Here is a 25499-nt window from a genome sequence, read left to right as displayed (position 1 = left end):
CAGGAAAATTGCAGAGTGAGATTCAGATAGATACAATTAACAGAATGTAGAAAACTGGGGGAAAAAAGTATTTCTAAAGAGGCTGTAATCACAGGGTTTTAAAAGAAATCCTTTTTACAGAGGATTAATTGCACTGCAAAGTACACTTTCCTGATCATCAAAATAATTTTGTTACTTGTATGGTCTGTTATTATCCTAAATAACAGGGTGTGGAAGCTATCAGAAAAGAGATGGCATATTTTATGATACTTCTGGATATAAACAGTTTATAAACCACATTTTGGGGGTGAAATCTTAATAAATAAAAATATTTTCTGAAATTGTTATTGATTGTAGCTATTAAATTTGCCTTAGAGCTTGATTCTCTAAAAGTTTGTTCATGTAGTTGGAAGACTGTTCGGCCTCATTCTTTTTAAAGAAGTATTGTCCTTTGTGTTTGTACAGTTCAAATTCTTTCCCAATTAATTTCATGCAGCTTACCACTTAATTATTGAGAGCACTGTTCAGTTATTTCACTATTATTACAAATTACACTGGTACAAATTATAGCATTAAATATTTGTGACTCAGAGACAGAAGGAACATTTTTTCATATATTACTTTTAGAAAGCAGGGGAGGAGTGGCCCAGCAGCACCTGTGTTGATGTATCCAGCACCTCAGAAGCTCATAAAATGAGTGTTTATGGCTCTTTCTGCAATTAGGAATCTTTTTCCTCTCTAAGCTGTTAGAGGATCTCATAGTATAGTTCTCACTGAGACTTCCCTCATTAAAATTTTCCTGCATGTAAATAAGTATGACCCCTGAGAACAGCGTAGTATTACTTTCTTGAAGATTGCAATTTCCAATAACATTTAATGCTCAGAGACAGCTGGAAAAGCAGTAACTCAGACTCAAAAGTAAGCTTGCTTGAAAGAAAAGATATATACATTTTTTCTTTGTTTTCCATGTAAAAACCTTGAATAATGGATTACTATGAAAATTTACCAAGCAACCAATATATACAAATTTTTATTCTCAGTGGCCTCTAGAAATTAGGGAAGAAATATGGGAACTTCTATTCTAAAGTATAGAAGTTTTTACACACATTAAATCAAGTAATCAATGAATAAAATGCATAAGTACTAGAATTCAGGAACTTCTCTCCAAGTTCAGTTGCTAACATACTTTATTCTTTGCTGCATAATGGGCATGTCTATATCAGTATTGTAGTTTAGATCTGGAGTGAAATTTGGAAGCGAATTGTGTTATTTTCTCTGCTTACTGGAAATTACCTGAGAAGAATCTCAGCCTATACACTAAATTCTTTTCCCATTGAATTAAAACCAAACATGTGCTCCTATGGCTTTCAGTCCATAGGGCCAGAGTGGAATTAATCAGAAATAACCCTCTCCTCCCCACCACCATACCCCCACCCCAGATATGGATATAATGTGGTAACTGGGTCCTCAGCCTAAAAGCATTTGGATCTACAGACTCTTTCTGGGCTACATCAATTGCTAATGCAGCCCATGGCACAGCTGTTGCATGAAAAACGGAATACTGCTTATTGTTTACTTTTTGGACTGTTCTCTGTGAAAGCAAAAGATAGATGTGGATTTGAATATGCTTTGACAGAGGAGGGCCTAAATCTAGGCCTACTGCTTCTCAAGTACTCCTTTACCACTAGACCGATCTTGCCATGAATATGGTACCTTTTGAGGGGACACAAAGAGAGATAGAAAGCAGAGGGGGAACTGCATGCACTGTGAGCACCCTAAACACCCCAGAAGTGCTGTGCGCCTTTAAAATTAGGTTCTATCAGACCGTAAGCTAAGTCAAGATATTTTCTGTATAAGACTCAGAATGAATTAGAGTAGCTAAGTCAAGATATTTTCTGTATAAGACTCAGAATGAATTAGAGTAGATAGAGTTGAAAGCCAGTCTCCTCTACTCTGCTGTCATCACCCTATGGTGCCTTTGAAAAGAACGTCATTTAGCCCAGGCTTCTTCCAAGTCCAGCATCTTTTCAACAGCTGCATAAATTGTGATGTTTGACACAGACCTTTCCAGATTCCTAGAACAGTTTTTCTTACTTGCAGGACCCATAGATCTATATATGCTACTTGAGGGTCTCAGAAGTCCCTCAGTCCCTGTGGTGGTGTGGCCTCCTAGGTCACCACCACCCACTCATACTTGTGTGTGCTCTGCCTGTGTGGCCCCGTAAGACCTGCAGAGCAAGTGCCAGGAAAAGGCAAACAAATTGTCTTCCCCTCTGCACCACTGCATCCTAGTAAAGAAAAGTGGCATGCATTAACTTGTACAAAAGCAAGTCTATCTGTTGCCACACATCCCACGTCTCCACTAGTACTTTCAAGAACAAGGCCTCTCAAAATGAAACCATAATTACAGCGTTTTGACTTTGGCTTTTGTGCAAGAACTGGTCTCCTGCAAGAGACATGTTTTCTTCATTCCTGTTTTTTAATATTCTCTGATCTTAAGGAAATTACATTCATTAATGAACCTTGAATTCAAATAAAGGTGTATCTGAAGTCATTACGTTTCTGCATCTGATGAGTGTTTGGGTTGCAATTTGGACTATTGTACTCTTATTGTCAGGTGACAACTATACTGTGTTTTAGATACCTACATTCTTCTCTAAATGCCATCCTTCATGTAATCAGCTAGCATATGCTTATAGTTTCCCCCAAACGCAAAGCTTAAGCAGTTCATTGTACTTGCAAATTGTTTCAATTTTGAATTAACAGTAACTACTAGAGGTCAAAATAAATAAAAAGGAACAACTGTCCAGAAAATACCCTGTTTTTTAAAGTTATGTTGAATGCTGCACACTATTTGATCTGTTGCATGTCTATATTTATGGTGCTTAATATTGCATTCTTTGTTGTTTCAGGTTACAATCCAAAGCTCTTTAAGTTCAGTGGGTTTTGAGTCAGGCTCATTTATGTTCGCATAGTTGTAGGAATCCCAAAAGTTATAAATAATAATAATTTTACTGATCAACTACTGAAACCTCAAACTTGTAAGATGCTGAGAACTAGAATCATTGATGCGAATAATATCTAGTCATCAGCTTAGTATTATGTACTTCAGCTGCATCACTGATCAAACCTGTGCTCTATATCAGTCAAATTCCAGTTTTTGCTCTGAATCAGATGGTTAGGAAATTCAAATGTGTGTTTTCCTCTTCCTCAGTTTCTGCCTTCTTTGCCACATCGACTATTTTCTTGCCTTTAAATTTATTATATCAATGGTCTGAATTTACCATGTAGAAATATCATGGCACTGCAGGACTACATTTATAGAGCAAGGTTTCAAGAAAAACTGTAATGGAAACGCGTAAGTTAGATCCTGTGGAGAAATGTATCCAATATCTCATCTGACTATATGTCTTAGTGTAATTTCTGTCTCATTTCTGTAGTAAACAGTAGAACTATTAATTGTAAAATCCCCCCTGTCTTTCATGAATATTTAATCTGGAGTTTGGTAGGCCATAGGGAGTTACATCTGCTTTTTCATACAGAGAATTTAATGACATAAATCTTGTTTATACAGAAAAATAAGTCAGAACATGTGGGATAAACCCCAACTAAACTTTTAGTATTGTGCTTCTATCCACCTTTCCTTCCTTCTGCAATTAAATGTATTTGGTTTTGTTTTAACTCTACTTTTCTGAAACAGGCTGTTAAGCCCTAGAGACTCACCTTTTCTAATTTCAGAGTTTATTCCTCCCTTCAGGGTTAGTGTTTGTATTATGGAAGGGTGCAATAAAGAAAGTAATTTTTATGATCTTATATATCAGAAAAATAGGATTTTTTTTCATTTAATATTCTGTGAGTCTATTTTGAAAAGAAGCCCAAAGATACTTGATGGTCTGAACTGTATGAACGCTTCAGTAACTTCGGTACTGAAGTCGTAGCTTCACAGTGTTATACATTTCTCTACCTTCCAAATAGCATATACTCATATACAGTAAGAGAGATGTAGTACCACTGATCTATTTTTAATGTTATTGTTCTAATATAATCCCTTGTAATTAATTGCCTGAAGAGATTGTAATTAGAAATAAGCAGGAAAAGAGGCATAGTGATCAGTCTGCTGAATATCTTTAGACCTGCCAAGGTTGTGGGTTGATATACTGATAAAGACATATTTAGGGTCATTTTTTTCCAATTTTTAAATGCTTTTTGCTAGTTTCCAACTGCAATTGAGTTCAGAAAGAAGTAGAGCCATTCTACTAGGGTTGTTTGTATTATTATTATGGAGACTGTTAAGTGAGATTTCCAGACATATACTGGTCTATAAAGCTCAAACATTATAGGTTTTGACTAGTCAGAAGCATTCTTAAGATATGTTAACAGAATCAAGGTTGAACATTATAAGCTTAAACTACTGCTAATTTCTTTTTCTGGAGTAAGACAATAATGATATGTTGTGTCTTCAAAATCCAAGCTTTTGAATCATGAGCAGAATATTGAAAATGAGAATGTGTTACACTTTCCCAAGGGAGACATATTACATTATAATACATTACTTTGTAGTGGTCTGATTTCTGACCTTGTGATTTCAAACCGTAGGTAAAATTATTACCTTGTTTTAAGCAGTCCTTTGAGAACTACCCTTGATGTTTTGAGCAGTTCACTAAGAATTTTCTGGGAACACATTTCTGAAAGTGGATAATGACATTAAACAAAGTAAGTTAAAATATTAAATAACTAGATGCCAGGGGGATGCAGAAGGACCTTTAAGATCATCGAGTCCAACAATTAACCTAACACTACTAAGTCCACCATGAACCATAAAGCACTGGGCACCTGTAAAAAACATATCCATTACCTGAATCTCTGATTTCACACTACTTAGTCTTTTGTTGTGCTTGCTTAACATCTACTTGCATTACTCTTTGGATAATAGAATTCATTTTGCATAATACTGAAAGACTATCATGAAACTGTGGCTAATCTATACCAGAGCAACTCTTTCTTGCACTGCTGAGATTCAGGATTTGGTTAAATTCTGTATTAATATAATTACAGAAGGCATGCTTGCAAAATATTTAATGTATTCATGAATTAATAGTTCAGCTGATCTCTGATTTTTTGTGTGCAGAGGATTTATGTACTGTAAACATTTATTTATTATAAAATTTTATTAGAATGACAACACTGTGCTCTATACCTGTTTTTTCTGTGACAAGGCAAGATTGAAACCTTCTCTGCTGCAGCTTCGTTATTTTTTTGAAAGTAGGCAGTTGATTAAGCACCATACGTGACTGGAATAAGTAACACACATTCTGAAGATAGCCTCTAAAATTATATTGTTACATATATGTGAAAGCCTGGAAAAAGAACTACATTTGAAAAAGGATCACTAGATGGGCAAGTAAAGAAAAACACAGTTAAATATAATTCATCTGCTTACCTACAGGATTCATATTCACATGGAACCCTCTTAACCAATTAATGAGAAATGTGATTTACTGTGGCTACTTTTATTGGCTTGGGAAATAGTCTGAAGACCTGAAAAACATTATGAATGGGTACCACACAAAAAAACCCACAACACTCAAAACCCCCACAAAGAACCCCACCCAAAGTCATGACAGTTCTCTATTCTTAATCTTACAGTTTCTCATACTGTACTTGCCAGAGAATATTGATTTTTTAAATGTGAATCAGAACATCAATCAAAGCAGAATATGATGTAATAGCAGTCATGGAAGTTAAGCTGAGGTTTAGAAAAATGTATTTCTCTAAAGCAGGAGCTACAGACTCCTTAGCAATTCTAAAAATCAGACATATCTGTTTCAGATTTTAGTCTATAGACATAGTTTGTTTTATGCCTATATAATAAAGTGAATGATTTTACTATCACTGTCATTTTCATAAATGGTTTTTCATGCTTAGTGAAAAGCAATATCTTGCCTGGTCAACCACTTTTATGCTCTCATTTACTTGATATTATCATTGACTTTTATCATGGAATTGTCAGATAAGTTGCTGTTTCTCTGTAAAACTGTCCTTATCATTGCCTTTATAAAGGCAAACACATTCTTGGAATAATATTGCTACTTTATTACCAGACTCTAAATGACATAATTGTTAAAGTTTTCTGTTATGATTACATTAACAGTGGTTTCAACAGCCTATCCATCCTGGTTTGTGTTTATCCATATTCCCATCATTGCTGAAAATAAGCTTTCAAAATTGAATGTAACGCAAAGCTATACAAATAACCAAGCAGCATTTCTGAATACTATACCCAAAGTCTAAAAAAGCAGTTGTAAAGATCTTGACACTCTGTAACACAGGGTGTACTAAAACATTTAATATGAAAATTAATAAGGAATAACACATTACAGGAATAAGACTACTTTGCAGTTGAGCAGTAACAGATTCTTAGTCCACAAAACCTACCTAGAGTATTTTCTTGTGTCTTCACAAGAAAACTTGACAGCATTTCCAACATCAAACGTAAAATAGGAATCTCTAGGATTTCAACTTTCAATTTTTTCTCTATGAACTTTGGTAGTGGATACTGAACATAAAAAAAGACAGAGTAGCTACAAGTAGATTTCATGGCTTCAAGACAATATCCTAAAAGTAAGTAGATAAGCAATAAATATGAAGTTGACAAGACTGCTGCAATCCTCAGTTTAAGTTTCTTGATATCCAAAACATTGTAATAAATCTTCCTAAATTAAATGATAAGATATAAATTATACAGTGTGTATATATATATAATGAAGGCTTCAGGTAGATGAGAAGTCCTGTGAAGCTTTGTTTCATAGGAAGCAAATGTAGATGAATGTTGAATTGACTCATGTCATGTCAAATAGTTATGCATAAGATCACTTCAGCAAACTGAAAAGGAATATTTTTATTGAATGATATAAAAAGGATTCATTTCAGTCTGAAATACTGAAATAAGTTTTGACATTTAAAAATATTTTGGTTTTCTTTAAAAAAAAATAATGCTTAATATTTAAGCTCTGAGTGCAGATGGAAAAAGATTTGGAAATATTGAAATCAGAATGGAATGCTAATTTTTCATAATTTTTGTTCTACCTGAGAGATTTTTAGTCCTATAAAAATGAAAAGGAGCACTTGCAGAATGACATAATAAATTGTATGAATAAGAAGATAATATTTGACTATATAATGTGTTCCTTCCCCCTGTTCTGCATACTTCTGGGAGTAACGAGCATCTGTTCTCCCCAGGTTCGACGTATGGTTGAAGAATGTCCTTAATTACTTTGATTTATGCAAATCTTACAATGTTTACATGCTTGCAGAATACAACAACATTCTTCCTTAAAATATTACATCTTTTATCTCTAAACATAAAGGAATACCATTGCTTCTGTAAGTGAAGTCTTGTATTTACATTAGCAATAGGAATAGTTTTGAAAGCAACCATTGTATCTTATAATAATTTAATTTTATCATATTCTTATAGTAACATAGAAAATGCTTTATGGTGTTAAATGACTTGAAGTGTTAACATCTCTGTGTTATCATACTAATAATTTTTTAAGCTATAAAATGTTTTGAAGTATATTCATTTCAATAAGGGGAAATAGAATTGTATTATGTATGGAAGAGACAAAGTTTGTGATCTTTTTTGTATCTCCAGAAGACATGGTTCATTTCAGGTAATCCTGGAGGAAGAAAGATGGTGTTGGAGCATTTTATTGTTAAGAAAAAAGTAGTTTCTTAATGGGTAGGGCATCTAATTCCATGTTATTAAATATTTTGGGACCAACTATTACAGCATACTGACAGTGTGAATGGTCCTAGATTTTCTCTATATGTTGGATCTCAGATAGTGTCTAAGAGGAGCTCTTATTTTGGTGATTGTGTACCACTTTATTTCCTTGGAATATCTACCTTTCCAGTCCAAACTGTAGCATGCAGAGAAAAAAATCCAATATCACAAAAATTGTTAAATTGTTTCTTTATTTATCTGCTTTTGTTGCTAAATGTGAAGTTGTTCAGCTTGTTTGTTTCCCTTAAGCTAACTCACAGTGAAGGATTTCACCAGTGCTCCCTGGTGAAAGCCTACCAGAGAACAGACCTCAAGGGAAAACTGTGCTGAGAAGACAGGTAGATCTAGAGTTGCTCAAGGAAGAGTTTTATAGGTTGAGAGATTAAGGTTATGAGAAGAAAAAAGGCACGAATTTAACTTGTCTGTTCAGCGACATTGAGAGTAATGAGCTTAAGTGGCCTGATATAACAGTATTTCTTCCTCACACACACTGTTAGACACTGTTCCAATGACTGACACTGTCTTACTGCCATTGAAACACACCCAGTAGCAAGTTGATCCATTGCATGAATGTAATTTTCTGTGTTACACTAGCTTTCTGTGAATAGCATGGACTATTCATGTATTTTTTTCATTTTCAGTTACTAAAATAAATCTGGAACCCTCTTTTTTCTTCCAAGATAGACCAAGATTAAAATCTAGTGATCTGTATCACATCGCTTCTTCTTTCTCATCTGTTCATTTACTACGACAAACAGTTACAGAAGAAAGACATCATAAGTTCACAAAGATATTAGGAACATGCCAGTTTATTGCAAATTTTTCTTCTCACAAACTCTTTAACACTACAGAAATAATGAGATTTAATCCTCATAACTGATGCTGGGTTTTTGTTGTGGTGGGGTTTTTTGTTTTTTGTTTTTTTTTGTGGGAGGTCATAAATATTATGTTTTACCAGATTTTCCTACATATTTCATCTACATACCACTTCAATAAGTAAAAAAGACAAAGATTTACAATTTAAGTATTCCTCCATCTATATGCTACCCCACAAGGTGTTCTGTCCTGATCTTATAATTAACTTAGTGTAATTAATTTGAATAGTTTCTTTCTGATTATTAGTTTTTCAGTGGATCAGGCAAGAATATAAACATTTTTATTCTGTTGATATTTTGTGTATGCCAATGACAATTAGGAAGTAGATGTGAGGACGTGAAAAGCACAATCCACTGACTCTTAAAATTGGTCAGAAAATGCTGAAACACAGCTTTACATATAGGAAGCATCAGAAATCTTTCAGCACATCTTTACAAGCAAGAAGACAAGGAAATAGTTATACGTCTTTTCAGTTTCTGTGATAAGATTGTAAAGTTATATATTGAAGTATTGTTAGAATAGAGTTTAGATTTCTGGATTGACACATTGGATTTTTAGAGTTGAGATGATTCTACTTTACATTTTTGAGTTGTCTTGAATAATGGAATTCCTACTTATAGTTGGTTAGCCACAAGTTAAGTTAGTGTTTTTATATTACGATTTGACATTTTCTAGCATTTGGAAATTCAGATTTTTAATTTCTTTTTCTATTTTAAGTATCATCTTAACATGGATCTCTCTCTTTTATATACTACTTTTGTTCTCATGGTTATTTTCTTCCATTGATTACAGAATACAGAACAGAATATTTCAGCATGGTTAGAACAGCCAGATTAATAGCATCTTCTCCACATATTTTCTTTGGACATGATCTTTTAAGAACTGTAGTTAATACAAAGAGCTTTATGCTTTTTTTTCTTACGCTGAAAGGTTAAATGAAAACTATCTCATGTCTAAATTATTGACTTCACAATTTTCTTTCCTCCTGACCACTTCTCTTCTTTGTCTCTGAAAAATCTTTTCATTTCCCTTAATAATTTACTGTTACTTCCAGCAAGATAATTTCCTTTTTTCCAACTTTTTCTAAACTAATTTCCAGAAGATTTCCATTCTGTGCTTGGGGAGGAAATCTGGAGGTACTAGGACGTCAGTTGAATGCCTTCCCAGCCCTGCTGCCTACATTTCACAACATTGTTGTTAGCTACTCTAAAAGAAAACCTTACCAGAGCCTACTGCTAGAGCACATGAACCAAGTCTTAAGGAGTAGCCCTCCTTCTCTTCTGATATTTAGAGGCTGTACAACACCTGGCACTTATTCCTTGAAGTATGTGAGAAATTCTCTCTGTGACTTTCCACTAACAGTCCTAGTCTTCTTTGGAGCCATCCAGTCATAGGAATAGTTCTTTAATATAATGTAAGTTGATCCTGTCAATAGCTTGTCTGAATAATGACAGAAAAAGAGGGTGAAGAGCAGTTGTTTTGTGTGTTTTTTTCTCTTCTACTTTCTGATATTTAATAGAGGGGGAAATAACTAAATCATTGAATTGCATGATACTGTATATTTACGTTACAATAAAACTTTCTTTTGTGTCTGGAACATTAAGAATGGAGAAGGGGAGAAGTGCAACTTTTACTAAGTCCACAATAACAGCAGAAGTTATTTAAAGAATTAGTCTGACATTCATTAACACACAAATTTAAGGCACTTACTCTTTAAATCATATTTATCTGGAGGTTGCGTTGGACTCAGTTTTGTGCAATTCTATAGTTATTTACCTTCACCTGTGAAATACATTTTTTCTTCATAATTTAAAGAAGTACCACCTGTTCCTGTGTTTAAAATGAAACATGCTCTTAAATGTTTTGCTAGACTGTGGTCAAATTATTCAGCATATTGCATTATTGAACATGTATTAATGGAAAGTTTTTCACTGTCAGACTGACATCTGATGGTATAAAGAAAATACTTTTCGTATGTCTTTACATTAGGTCTAAAAACCAACTGCACAGATAGCAAATAAATGAAATAGTGTTTACGTCTTCTGAGATATCATTTGCAGGAAAAATAAACTAAAGGTTTAGAAATAAAATGTAGATGAAAATAAATATGACTCCAGGTTTTTTATTTCTTTAATTATGGAATGTATAAAAACAAATAAAATTAAAATGTAAGGAGGTTTTCTTTATATGGAAAAATAATTAAATTCACTGATGTGTTGTTCATCTGAATGTGATGGCTTTATCATCTCATTATCCTTTTCAAACACATGTAATACATTTCAAAGCAAATATACATTTCAACTTTTAAACTTTATTAAAATTGCTAACAAGACATAAATAATTTCAAACATTATCTTGATGGACTACAGTAGAAGCTTGCACTCAGAAACTTCATTTGAAAACTGATGTAATGGCAGAATACAAGCTGATCTTTAGCCTCTTGATTAGCATTTTTTTTTCCTATTTCTAAGAAATTCAAGAAAGCGAGGATAGAACAATGGGAATGGCAGTGCTTTCAGAATAGTATAAAAATGCAAACATTAATTTCATTCAGATGAGATCATTGTATGCAACTGATTAGACTGCAAGCTTATCTCATTACTGTCTCAAGCCTGTGACTTGTCTCCCTTTTATAGGTGTCATTAAGTTTAATAAGATAACTGTCTTCATTGTGTATTAAACATGTGTGACCACTACATAGTTTCTGTACAATGGTGAATTGTTAATAACTTTTTATCTTGTTATGTTCTAACACATTCTTCTTAATTTGCTCTGCTTGAAAAAGGATATACGACAGCAAGTCACAGTCTGGAATTTTTAAAAAATTCTTCTGAATATTTTCCTTCTTCCTTGTCAGTATATTTTTTCAAATTGGACATTTAATTAAATATTAACTGCAGTCCTGTTTTTCAGCAATATTTAATTGACTTAAATATTTTAAATAAAAGTACTATTTCATTCACACAGATTATATGCCGTTTTTACAGTCAATCAACACTGCGCTTCAATACATGAGATGCAGATTTTTTTTACATCTCCCCGCATCAAAGTCATCAGGTCTTGCACAAATTTCTAGTCTGATTACCAGATGCAGATGCCTTGTAGATGACCCTTAAGCTTTGGACTTTGGAATCACTCAGAAACAAAACTGCACTGGAGCAAAGATTCAAGGCTTTCTGGTGGCTGTGAGATGAAGGGAAAACTGGACCCTCAGAGGAAATCCAAGCTCTTACAGCTTTCCCATGCAGTCATGCCATGAATAGTGAAAGAAAACAGAATTTAGGAATACGGGAGCCAAACAGTCCTGATATACAGGGTTTTCAGTCTCTCAGAACCCTCTCAAGCCCTTTCCAGACTGCCAAAGAACAGAAGGGAAAGGGGGAAGGTAGCAAGATACCAGGTCATTGGTGAAAAGTAAAAATAAATAAAAAGTGTCTTGAAAGTTCATGAGGCCACGATTTCCTCAGGCTGTCCCTTGGGGATGCTACAGGAATTTCCCTGTGAAATGGTACACAATCATGAAGGCAGAGTGTGTATCAGTAAAAACAGAGTGGAAAGAGTGTGCACAAATGCTGAAGGCGTGTGTCCTCAAGTTCTAGTCAGTGCTGAGCTTCACTGATCATTGGCAGTGGACAGATAATTTCATTTGTGGATATGATTTACTCAGAGTTCTGAATCAGAATGGAAAGGAGGCATCTTTCCCTATCTCTTGGTAAATAGCGGCAGGTGTCTCTTTGTGCTAGCTTTCTTTTGCAGATGACTGGTAGGGCTTTTTGTCAGGGCGGATACAGTGCAGAGGCAGTTGTTTATTGCATCTCTGCAGTCAGACTGAGCCCTCCATGCTGAGGGCAACAATGCTTAAATAACTAGAAGCATTTAACCTTTCTGATAGGATAAGGCAAGATCTTCCAAGGAAGGAAGAGGTTTCTCCTACTCTGCATTTTGGAAGTACCTGACTATTGGACACCTACGGCTCAGAACTGGATCTGGAGTTACTGACCACTGTGGTGGTGAAGTTTAATGTTATGTTCCTTTTTTGTGCTAACACATTTACCTCGTTTTACATATAATGTAAGTACTGCCTGCTCAGAACATCCAAGAGAAGTGGTTAATTTTTCTAAGATTCCTAGCAGATGCTTGAGATAGATAGACAGTTTATTGAATGCAAGAGATGCACTTAACTGTTAGGTTATGTCTATTAATGGCTTAGATGCTGCCATTAGCTGTTAAAAGTTTTAGAGTTCAAAAGTAAATCAAGCTGACCTTTTAGACTTGTTTCTACAGAAGAAATCAAGATAGAAATGAAATAAAGCAAAACAATAACAGAGGTCCCAGTCATCATTTATCTAAGGAAGCAGATTTTCTGGAGTCAGAGACAGAGTAGCAGATTTATGGACCGAATTTCAGATTCATACAGATTATAGATAGAACGAGAGATATCTATTTATCTCAAGAAGATTAGCTAGTCAATTTTTTGTTATCATTGAAATATTTTCTGCTAACAGTTTTCCCTGGGGAAATGTCCCCTGCATGTTCTGAGTTAATGAGAAAAGATTGATGGTTCCATGGTTTGAGTGATTTTCTGGGACTTGGCCTATGTGCCTTCAACTGTCTATTTTCTTACAATTTTTCTATGTGGATTTTTATAGTTCCCTGTGCATCATTCCCCATTTGTAAGAGGGAAGAATTACACTTATAAGAGTACTATGAGGGTAAATATATGAAAGAACAAACAAGCATTGTAACACATCACATGCTGCATTTCTTATTACCATAAAAAAAAATTTAAAAAATCAATCTACTCCCTGTGCAAATATACTAAATGACAGATGTTCCTCATCTGATTGTCCATAAGTAATCATTTGCCCATGGAGATATACAATATGATTTAAAAGAAAAATAGTTAGTGTCCTTTACTGATTTTCTTATGGTTCTTTACTGCCTTGCAGGTTGCAATAGGAATGGTTTCAAATACATTATTAATTTCGCTAATAAACTCACATCTTAATAAGATACTCCCTGAAATTATATTATGAACTGATGGAAACATATTCTACTGTTAGATTTTTATTCATTATACACTGTTCTAACATACTTGTTAATAACATGAGAATCCATTTCTAGAGAGTGAAATGTAATGCCAATTTTTCATCATAATGAGTTAAATTCATATTAAGTCAAACAATTAAACTATAAGTGAAAATTATTAAGTTAATATGAATAATTTCTGATTGGACACATCATGATGGATTACAATATAATGAATACCTGAAATGCTAAAAATCACATAAAATGCAATAGTCTAATACAACAGTTTTAAGATCTTCCCCTCAAGCTTATAATTAGCTGTGGTTACATCATCAAATGACAGTCTATATCAGCTTTTAATGAATATTTTTATTAAAAAAGTTACCACTTTCTTAGCTGGTTTCTCCTTTGTTCTGTTATATATCTCTCCTAAATTCCCCTTGGATACCAAATTCAAAGACTTCCTTAAACTTACTCTACAAGTAGTGAAATATAACTTTTTCACATTTATGAATATACGTAAGTCTTTAGAGAATTGTTCCCTTAGGTTTATTGAATTTAAAATAAATCTTTAACTTGAAATCACTTATTTTTGACAGTAATTATAAACTGATACTTTCACTATTATTAAAAATATCTCAAATTTCTGAATCACATTTTTTAATTCCTGATTCATGTTTGTTCTGTTGCTTACTGAATTGATAGCGTTTATTTTGCAAGCCCTATTTGTGTCAAACTGCTCCCACGGAGTAATGCTGGTATCTGTTCTCCAAATTGTAGAAAATAACTCTCTCTTTCACTCATTACAGAAGTATATTTTCACATTCTTTTTCTGCCATATGAGTGAGAGTGCTTTTTTTCATGTGCCCTTTCTCTCAATCTCTATTAAGTGTCCCTGAACAGTCTTTAGAACTTCTGTGTAAAATCATGTTTTAGAATTTACTAATTCAAAACGCAAGTTTGTAAGATGCAAGAGATAAGGCTTTTATTTCTTCTATTGAAATAATATTTCACATCTTAATAAAAGTTGTGCTTGTTTTTTGATTTGGCTTGGGTTTTTAAATATACTGAATTTTCTTATTTTCATCCTATTACTCTAGTTATGCATTCAGAAATATATTCACTATTAAACAAATTTATGCATATTTTACAGTTTATGTTTTCCTTCCTATCAGGAATAATCTTCCTATCATTTAAAAATAATGTTCTCATATTTTGTAGCAAACACACATTCAGTTTAGAGACATTTTCTCCTCAGAATTAGCAAATATCACAGAAGATTGCCTCCTTTATCATTTTCAGATATTGCAATGCCTTTATCTAAACATATCTTTTCCTGACATTTCAGTCTATCTCATAGTTCAGAGTCTTCAAGAAACACTCCAGGCAAACCTGCATAATCAGCCTAAAGTGGCTGTGGTTCTGGAGTGGCTGAGTGGCTTGAGATGCAATTTAGCATCAACAGAATGTCTCATGTGTTTGCTCACCTGTATGAATAAGCTCTATATGCTAAGAGTGTATTCTTACACTTTATTTCAAGAAATACCAAGTCCTTAGATTCAGCAATACTCATTGTTATGTAGAAAACCAAATATCTCTGGCAGAACAACGGTCATAAATAAAAAACCTGTTCTGGTGTGAATAACAATCAATTCAGAGCAAAAGTTTATGCCTTTCCTTTAATATCTCAAGTCCTGTAAGCCCTCTAAGAAGTTTATCTTTGAACTCAAAAGTAAACTGGTGGGTGGGATTAGAAGACATAGAAAAAGGACAGGAGTTGGAACATGGGATATTTAGAGCATAAATAGAACTGGGACCCTGCCGTGTGCCTTTGAAGCATTGCATACACATCACAGCCTCACAGGATATCTGGGATGTGGATATTTTAAGTTAGTGAAATCACACCATTTTATAGGAGAGAAAAGGCATGAAATAAGTTTCGTGATGAATGATACTCTATTATCAGCAGTTATTGGTTTTGGCACTATCAATGAAGAAATCCTCTATCTAAGGAAAAGAGCAAAATGGTAAAATATTGACCTTAAATGCTCCTTCTGGAAGAACAGAAAATGAAATATAAGATATTTTATGAAGAGAAGTTGAAATACAAAGTATTTTATGAAGACCATTGACAAATAACAGGTAGCATTCGTGACTGAAACATCCAAATAACTGCAGGTGACTGCAATGTGGAAGTATTAAGGGCACTTGCATAGAAAACAATTGTAATTAATGAGACACTTTATGATATAATGAAAGGAAGAAGGAGAATATGAAATTAAACATATGCAAAGTTATGGCTGTAAAGAGAAATGTTTCATAAACTTACTACTTATCAGCAATCCTAAATGAGGTAGGATATTAGTTGCCATCAATCAGCTTAATCATACATTTACTGATTCCTAACATTAAAGTGACATCAAGAACAAGAGGAACCTCAGAAGATGTTTACACTCAGACCACTGACTTAGAAGATGACTGTTAAAAAAATGATTGCTATGACAGAGAGGTAGGGAAACAGACGAGCTGCAGGTACAATTCAGAACCTTTGTGAAAGCTAAAATACAGACAGGAATATCAAGCTGAAAGTAAGGATTTAGAAGACTGCTATGTGGATTTCAGATATTGTTGATATCTTATATGACATGTTCAGGCATCTACTGAAAAGAGACACCAGAGATCATGAAAATGAAAAACGGAGGATGATTTGAGGACACAATTCTACAGCTTACTGTCTGCAAAACAAATTGCGAACTGCATGTTTTCAGAAGCAGTCACATCTTGAGGAATGTGAAAATAAAAAAGAGACCAAAAAAAAGAGACTGCTAAGATATATCAAAAGGTAACATTTTATGGTTTGTTGAAGAAAAAGACAGAAAAAAATACTAACGATTTGGGAGTGGTTTGTAGGAGTCTCAATGTAAAGAAGACAGACTATCAAATGTGAGTGAATTTGCCAAAGACAAAAAATACAAATCTTTAAGTCACAAAAATTGCTATTATGGAAAGATAAGACAGATTCAAACATAAGCTTTGAGCTAACATTTTCAGATGCTGATCTGATTTGTGAGCAGGAGGAAAAAAATGGAAGAATCTTAAAAGTTAATGAGAATGAAAAAGCTTAATATTTTACAGAATTCTTGATAAATTATTTAAGGCAAGAAAGGATAAACCAAACTCAATGCTTTGCATGTTAATTTTCTCTTTTGAAATCCTGAAAGAAAATGTAAAGGACTTGAAGTTTTGAGAAAATGTGATGTAAAAAACACCTCAAGACATCTTGCCTCAGTGCAATCAATAGAATAATATTTTATATATACCTATCTTATAAAAAGAGATAACAGGACAGAATGAGTGTGACTTGTAATACCCAGTAATCTGTTCTGTACTGACTACAGTAATTGATTAATGTAGATGTTCCACACTGCCTACAGTAATTGACTAAGGTAGATGTCAACAATTTGGACAGTTTAAATATCTTTGAGCACTATTACTAATAATTTAATAAGAAAGCATGATATAAGGGAAATTTATTTGTATAAGCCTGCAGATAATTTTTAAATTAAAAAAAGACTACTATAATGCTACAGACACTTAGATGCTACAATGTCAATATCCATAAGAAATGAGACCTCATCACTTACTAAATAGAAAGCAAGACAACTATATGCTTCTTAAAATATTAAATAATTTTAAGAATACGGAGGCAATTTTTTTGAAACAGCAGAGAAAAATCATACATGAAAAAGATCTAAGAAAGACTGCAGGAGCTCTATGAAAAACTAAATATAGCAAAGTAATGAAATGCCAACAAAGTGATTTGGCAGGTCATGCAGTTAGAGTGATAAAAGCTAGACTATTTAATTTTTTAATTGATGAAAATTCCTCCAGTGTTCTCCCTCAGGAGAAGGGAAGGCAGAACACTGGACAGGACTAGAAAGCTCTTGACATGAATTAGCAGAAGGGAAGGTACAATTGTGGCAGAAGCTGAGATTCTTCAGAGCTTAACGACATCTAATAGAGAGACGTTTTCAGAATGTAGGAGCAGATTGGATGCATGGAGCTCCTCTGTAGGATGGATGACAGACTGGTTGGGAGCTTGTGTGTCAGTATCAGAGGAGAGAAAAACAGCAAATTCTCTGCCTGGGAAGGAATAACATCTTCCAGTGACAGAGAGCAGGACTGACCAGGATGGACTGGCTGGGGACGAGCTCTGCTGAAAAGGCCCTGGGAGTTGTGGCAGATAGCAAGCTGAATGTGAGCCAGCCGTGTGTCCTGGTAGCAAAGAAGGCCAATGGCATTCTGGACTGGCTTTATTATCCTCTTTAATGATGTTTCACTAGATTTAATGTACGAAACTGTCGAGTTTTGGGGCCCTCTCAATACAAGAAAGATATTGGCAGACTGGAGAAAGTCCAGTGAAGTCATCAAGACAGTCATGAGGCTGGAGCACCTGGCCTGGGAGGAGAAGCTAAGGAACTGGGGCAGGTTCAGCCTGGAGAGTAGAAGGCTTTGAGGGGACATAACAGTGGCACTCCATGGAGGTGGTTAAGAAAACAGCCTTTCACAGTGGTGCATGGTGGGAGGACAAGAGACAATGGGCATAAACGGAACAAGGAAGACTCTGACTGGATGTGAGGAGAAACACTTTTCCCATCAAGCAATGGAACAGGTTGCACAGAGATGTGAGCAGTCAACACCCAACTGGATACAGCCCTAAGCAGCCTGATCTGATCTCAGAGATGACCATTCTTTGAGTTTGGACAAGAGACCTCCTGAGGTCCCCCGCTGCCTGAGTTATCCTATGATTGGTCTCTACATGTAAACTTTGTTCTGCTTCCATGCTGCTTCCCGTATTATTGAGGAAGAATCCTGAGGAGAAAGTAGTAGCATTTCAAGATAATCAGTGTAACTGGGAGGAAGGAGTGAGTTGGGTTTAATTGGTGTACTTCTTTCTGTCAAGACATGACTCCTGACCTAAGAAAGCATAAGCATGGAATGTGACAATATTTCAGCTCATTTCTTCTGGTTTAGTTTGGTTTGGTTTGTTGTGCAGTGTTTTATGTTGGTTTGGTTTGGGGTTTTTGTGATTTTTTGCTGTTGTTCGTTTTGATTTCAGTTGAAACCACAAGTTACTTAGCAGGTCATTGAAGATGATTGTTAAATACTAAGGATAGTTCTGAATAGTGAAACTCAGCTTTGACACTTGGTGGGGTTGAAAAGAGCTGAAGGGAAAGAGCAATTGCAGATACAAGAGGGAAGATAAGGGAAATAATGAAGAATGGACAATTGATGAAGTGGAACAATGGTTTGTAGGAGCCTATGGTATTAGAGTGAGACCCCAGACATGGAAAACAGATTTTCCAAAGTCGTAGAGACATATGATCAAGAAAATTCAGGACAAGAAGGTGGTAAGAGATTTTCGTTATGTTAATGGCATTACCCTTAAAAGAACTTGGCATCGAGCTGTTAATAATCAAGAACAATGTGCATATCCTGAAAACAGAAAACTATCTGAATACAAGTGTGCACTCTCACGCACACATACACACAAGCACATACAGAGTAAAAAATAAAGTAGCACATTACAGAATGATCGGTCTATGCATGTATATTATATTTACAACCATACTGTTGAAGTATTTTAGCACAAATCCTGTTGCCATGATGAAATATTTAGCTGGAGTGATGGCACTTGTTATACATCATTGGAGTAGCAGATATTCATGTTATATAGTACATCATCGATGTGAAAACTTTGAGAGGATGCATAATATACAACCAGAGTAGTCCCATTTGGACATCAATATATGGTATTTACTGGTGTTAATAATGTAGTGGGTTTAGTTTCATACAGCAAATAGACATAATTTGGTTCTAAACAGAAGTGAAATTCCTGTAAATAGTGCCAAAGCAACTTCTACCATGCAGTGACTTTTGTCATAAGAAATGGCTCTCAGACTAGAATCTAGGTATGCTGATTACCACTACTCACTCTACTATAGGAGTAAAAAAAACACCACCAACAAACAACCCTTGTAAAATGAAACCAAATAAAACCTTAACAGAAACTGGTCAGTCATTCCATCAGCAGAACAGTGTGGTAACACAGTATTAATCATTCTGTGAGTAAAAATAATCAGTGAGGGCAAAATGGACAGCTTTGAAAAATAAAAAAAATCTGATGTTTGTTGAAAATTACATACAAAATAGATGTTACATATTCATTATTTAAACATGAAGTCACGAAAATAAGAAGCTCCAACTATACTCAAAGGAGTGATGAAAAAACTAGGTTAGGATGTCAATTTTTTCCTTAAAACTACATATGTTTTGTAATACCTAAATTAAAACTGACCATTTTTTTTTCTTTAACCATAACAAATCATGTTTACTTGGCTCAATTATCACTGAAATTTAAAATTTAAAAGGGTCTGAGTTTTTGGCAGTCCAACATTAGAATCGTAGAATCATAGAATTGTTTTGGTTGGAAAAGACCTTTAAGATTATCAAGTCCAACCATTAGCCTAGCACTGCTAAGTTCACTACTAAACCTTGTCCCTAAGCACATCTACACGTATTTTAAATACCTCCAGGGATGGTGACTCCACTACTTCCCTGGGCAGTCTGTTCCAATGCTTGACAAACCTTTTGGTGAATAAATTTTTCCCAGTATCCAATATAAATCTCCCCTGGTACAACTAGAGGACATTTCATCCCATCCTATTGCTTGTTACCTGGGACAAAAGACTGATGCCCACCATGCTACAACCGCCTTTTGGGTAGTTGTAGAGAGCAATAAAGTCTCCCCTCAGCCTCCTTTTCTCTAGACTAAACAACCTCAGGTCCCTCAGCCACTCCTCATAAGACTTGTGCTCCAGACCCTTCACAAGCTTCATTGCCCTTCTTTGGACTCGCTCTAGTAGTAGTGTCACTCTTTCTTGTAGTGAAGGGCCCAAAACTGAACACAGTATTCGAGGTGTGGCCTCACCAGTGCCACGTACCGGGGGACAATCACTTCCCTAGTCCTACTGGCCACACTATTTCTGATACAAACGAGGATGCTGTTGGCCTTCTTGGCCACCTGGGCACACTGCTGGCTCATATTCAACTGGCTATTGATCATCACACCCAGGTCATTTTCACTAGGCAACTTTCCAACTGCTCTTCCCCAAGCCTGTAGCATTGCATGGGGTTGTTGTGACCCAAGTGCAGGACCCAGCACTTAGCCTTGTTGAACTTCATACAGTTGGCCTTGTCCCATCAGATCCGTCCTGTCCAGATCCCTTTGCAGAGCCTTCCTACCCTCAAGCAGATCAACACTCCCATCCAACTTGGTGTCGTCTGCAAACTTGGTGTCGCCTGCAAACTTGTTGAGGGTGCACTTGATCCCCTCGTCCAGATCATTGATAAAGATATTAAAGACAACTGGCCCCAATATTGAGCCCTGAGGAATATCACCTGTGACTGGACACCAACTGGATTTCATTCTATTCACCATAACTCTTTGGGTCCAGCCATCCAGCCAGTTTTTTACCCAGCGAAGCGTACGCTCATCCAAGCCACGAGCTGCCAGTTTCTCCAAGAGAATAGTGTGGGAAACGGTGTCCAAGGCTTTACTAAAGTCTAGGTAGACAACATCCACAGCCTTTCTCTCACCCAGTAAGTGGGTCACCTTGTCATAGAAGCAGATCAGGTTAGTCAAGCAGGACCTGCCTTTCATAAACCCATGCTGACTGGGCTTGATCGTCTGGTTGTCCTCTACATGCTGCATGATGGCACTCAAGATGATCTGCTCCATAACCTTCCCTGTGACTGAGGTCAGACTGACAGTCCTATAGTTCCCTGGATCCTCCTTCTGGCCCTTTTTGTAGATGGGTGTCATATTTGCTAACTTCCAGTCAACTGAGACCTCCCCAGTCAGCCATGACTGCTGATAAATGATGGAAAGTGGCTTAGTGAGCACTTCTGCCAGCTCCCTCAGTACTTTCGGGTGGATCCCGTCCAGCCCCACAAACCTATGTGTGCCTGAGTGTTGTAGCAGGTTGCTACAACATTAGAAAGCCAAGACAATGCACAAGCTTTCACTAGTTCAGCACATCTTCAAAGCATCTAGCCAACAGACCTTCTAAGTTGTCCTCTGCCCCAAATAGCTTTTCCCCCTCAATGCCACTTCTACCTCCATCAGCTGTACTAAAACCAAAAGCTAGAAGTCTTTTTTATCACTGTATTTCAAGATATATCTGAGGGTAGAACTTAGTCCTAATAGCCCTTACCTTGAAGGTTTCACTGATTTCAGCAGAGTCCTGTCATACTCTAAAGGGCTTATTTTTGTTGGGTTTGTTTGGTTTTGTTTTTTTTTTCCTAGAAAACAATTCTAATATGCTGCAGGTTACCTAAAAAAATTAATTATCCAAGATACATTAAAATACAGATACATAATTTTGACTAAAAGTTGTCTCAAACACACATACACACACACTTGAAGTCTTGCTTTCATTTTGTTTTAATTGGTGCATCTTACAATTTGTGATGGTAAAGCCCAACTTTGAACATCTGTCCCTTGAGCTAATTTAACATTTGCTTTTGACTAAGGCATTTGTGTATCTTATGTTTATTACTTTAATAAATAGAATTATAAATTCTCAAAGAAGGTTGTGAGTCAAAATAAAGAGTCTGGATGGGCAGGAAGACCTTTCCAAAATCTTGACTTTTACATACTATTACATGTAACAGCATAAAGAAAGGCATAAAAAATTTATTTAATTTCAAAGAACTTGAAAATTAGTATTAGTTTTCAACCTATGACTATTTGTAATAACAATTATGTCCCATCTGATAGCATGAGAAGACAAGATTAAACAAAACCAATATGGATCTAACCCTTTGAAATGGGGAGTTCTACTGAGTTTTCCAAACTCAAAGCTTGCTCTAGAGCATTCAGCTTAGCATCCAGTTGCTATTTCAGTAAAGCACAGGTCTCAATCTGCCAGCACCATGAGGATGGCTCAGATACTTCACCAACTCTTAAAAAGCAAGAGACATCCATTTTTAAGGAGGTGAACCATGACCAATTTCTGCACAGATGGGAACATAGATTACACATAACGACTTCTGTGTAGATACCTGAATCTAAGCATCTTAATTTTGGGTAGAATCATGATATTTTAAGGAGTGTAATATAATGTAGCAGATAACTATGTATTATAAAATATAACTCTATACTATAAAATATAAAATCTTTGGCTCAGTGTTCAAACCTATAAATAGTTGATATAATAAAAAATTGTGTGTTACCTCCCATTCTTTGTTATAAAATACATTAATTTATTTCTTTCATTTAACTTTGGTGAGCTTCCCCAATAACTATAAAAATATTTTCTGATTGTATTTTCAGTGTGAAATATAGCCTGCCCCACAGCTGGCACTAAGATATCTGTCTGTTTAAAATTCCCTTAAAACCTCAAAAGCTAACACCAGTGGAATTTCTGTACTGAAAATTATAAACACTATAAAAATGCTATGAGATACTTCAGAGTAAACTGGACACTTCCTGGTTCTGAAGCACTCTTATAAAGAAACCACTCCAAAACACTTCAAAGTTAATGTAAAGATTCCCAGTGGCTTTGTTTAGCATTTGCTCAAACCTTGTTTCTGATACACCAAAATAGGTGAAGAAAAAGAAGAAAAGAAAAATCATTGTGCTTAATGGAATACAGCAATCACTGATACTCAATTGGCTGCTTATTTCAACACCATTTCCCATCTATTTCATAGTAATAAATGGCAGCTGTATTTTTTGGAATGTATTTGGTGATTTACAGAGTAATTAAACAAATACAGTTGAACAACTAGCTAGCTAATAAATCATGAAGTATACTTGATTTAGCAGTTTCTTTTATATTTTAATTATTGATGCTCATGTCTTCTGATGTAATATGTTGCTAAAACATTGTTAATTATTGTGTAAAAATAATGTAATTTTGTTGAGTGCTTAAATAGTAAGCGCCATCAAAACAGGTCAAACATAAGAATGCCTATATGTTATTTTGCTAGTTACCAAATGCTAGTCTGGTCTGTTCTTGTCCCCATCACCCTCAGATATTTCAGTCACTGTAGAGATTTGACCTACCTCTTTTTCCAAATTGCATGCTACTCTTAACATTCACGAAATAAAACTAATTTTCACTTCTGTTCAAATCACATATTACACACAAAAACCTTGATATACTTTATGTACTATGCATACTTGTACTGATTGACTGCACTCTGGTTAATTCCCTGTAAACCTGTATTTAGTATACAGTATCTGAGATGTTTTTCTTATTAAATGTTGAGGGAATCTTAAAGTTATACCGTTTTTGTAAGGCAATAAGTCAAAATTTCTACTGTGCAGGATCAGCTCAGACTTGGGGAGAACTCTGAAGCTACATGTAAGCAAATGTAATTTTATTCTTAAAATAATTTCCCAGAGCAGACTGTTTGGAAATCTACATACCTGTTTTCCTCCAGTTAAAACTGAGTGTTTACATACAAACACTGCAAAAACATGCTCGACGCTGTCTCTTCATTTGAAGGTAAAAAATAATTCTTTTCTGTCAGGCACAGATTACAAATGCAAAAGAAAACAGTAACTCTTCACAATATTTTATTTTAATGGAGAAATGCTAGGAGCTGGTTATTCGTGTAACAGTGCCACAGTGCTCCTACTTTACATTTCAGTGTTTGAGTGATATAAAAATTGTCTCAAAATTGTTTCAGAACAAACAAGATAGATAGATAGATAGATAGATGAATATTTTTTCACAATCAAGTTATGTATGTACATATATGCATGCCTCCTAAAATCCTTTTCCTGTTCTTTTATGGGAACTTTGAAGGGAGCAGAATTAATAAGTTTGTAGACATAGCCTTGTGTATTAGCAGAGGTCAGAACACAGCATGAAAACTTTTGCATTCTTTTATGCCTACTTAATATTTCTTGATATGTGGTGAGGGATGTGAAGCGATGTTATCCTGCTGATCTTATTCTACACTTTATTGGCAGAGGTTTGTTAAAATACAAAATGCAGTTTCTGCATCAGGGCCTATGTACATATATACACATCATTCCAGACCTGAAACTTCTCTAGCACTTAGATAAAAGATTCTTTATTATAGAACCTATCTTTGGAAAATCACTCTAGATACAAGCTCTGTGGGTACAGAGCAGACCTGATCTGCCAATATTAGAGGTTTTCCATTCATTCTCCAGATCTCAGGGGCAGTAGTCCATATGTCTCTTGCTGTCAGCTGATTCCTGTCTCTGACTCACTGTCCATCAGCCAGTTATCAGAGTTTCTTTGATCTGCTTTTAGATTGTTTGAGCATATTTAAAGTCTCAATAAGTAGGAAAGACAATCTTAATCATAATGCAACAAGAATCATCATAAACAGATGAACGTGATGTCTCCAAGTTTCAACTGCAGGTGAATATGGCAGTGCAAGCATATAAAACCTTGTGCTGGCTCATTTGGGACAGTCAGCTACCACAAGTATGCGGCTTTCTGAAAAAGGCATGAAGGAGGACAAAATATGGATAGACACTTCTGGTTTTCTACCCTGTCAATCAAAGCTTACTTTTCTTGCTGACTTTCTTCTAAAACAAATGATTCCAAGTGAGAGTGTAATTCAAGAAGGACGAAGTAATTAGCTGCTGATCAGCCACAGCTCACCATAATTCTAGGTACAACCATTTAACTCATACAAAAAATTTTTGCATTCATGAGCACCTTCTATTATAGGACAATCATTTTCTTCATTCTCATGAAATTTATTTGTCAAACTGCTT

The sequence above is a fragment of the Nyctibius grandis genome, chromosome 5 (assembly GCF_013368605.1).
Source record: "Nyctibius grandis isolate bNycGra1 chromosome 5, bNycGra1.pri, whole genome shotgun sequence".
Taxonomy (NCBI): domain Eukaryota; kingdom Metazoa; phylum Chordata; class Aves; order Nyctibiiformes; family Nyctibiidae; genus Nyctibius; species Nyctibius grandis.
The sequence above is the reverse complement of the archived record's forward strand: the minus strand, read 5'-3'. Positions refer to the sequence as shown.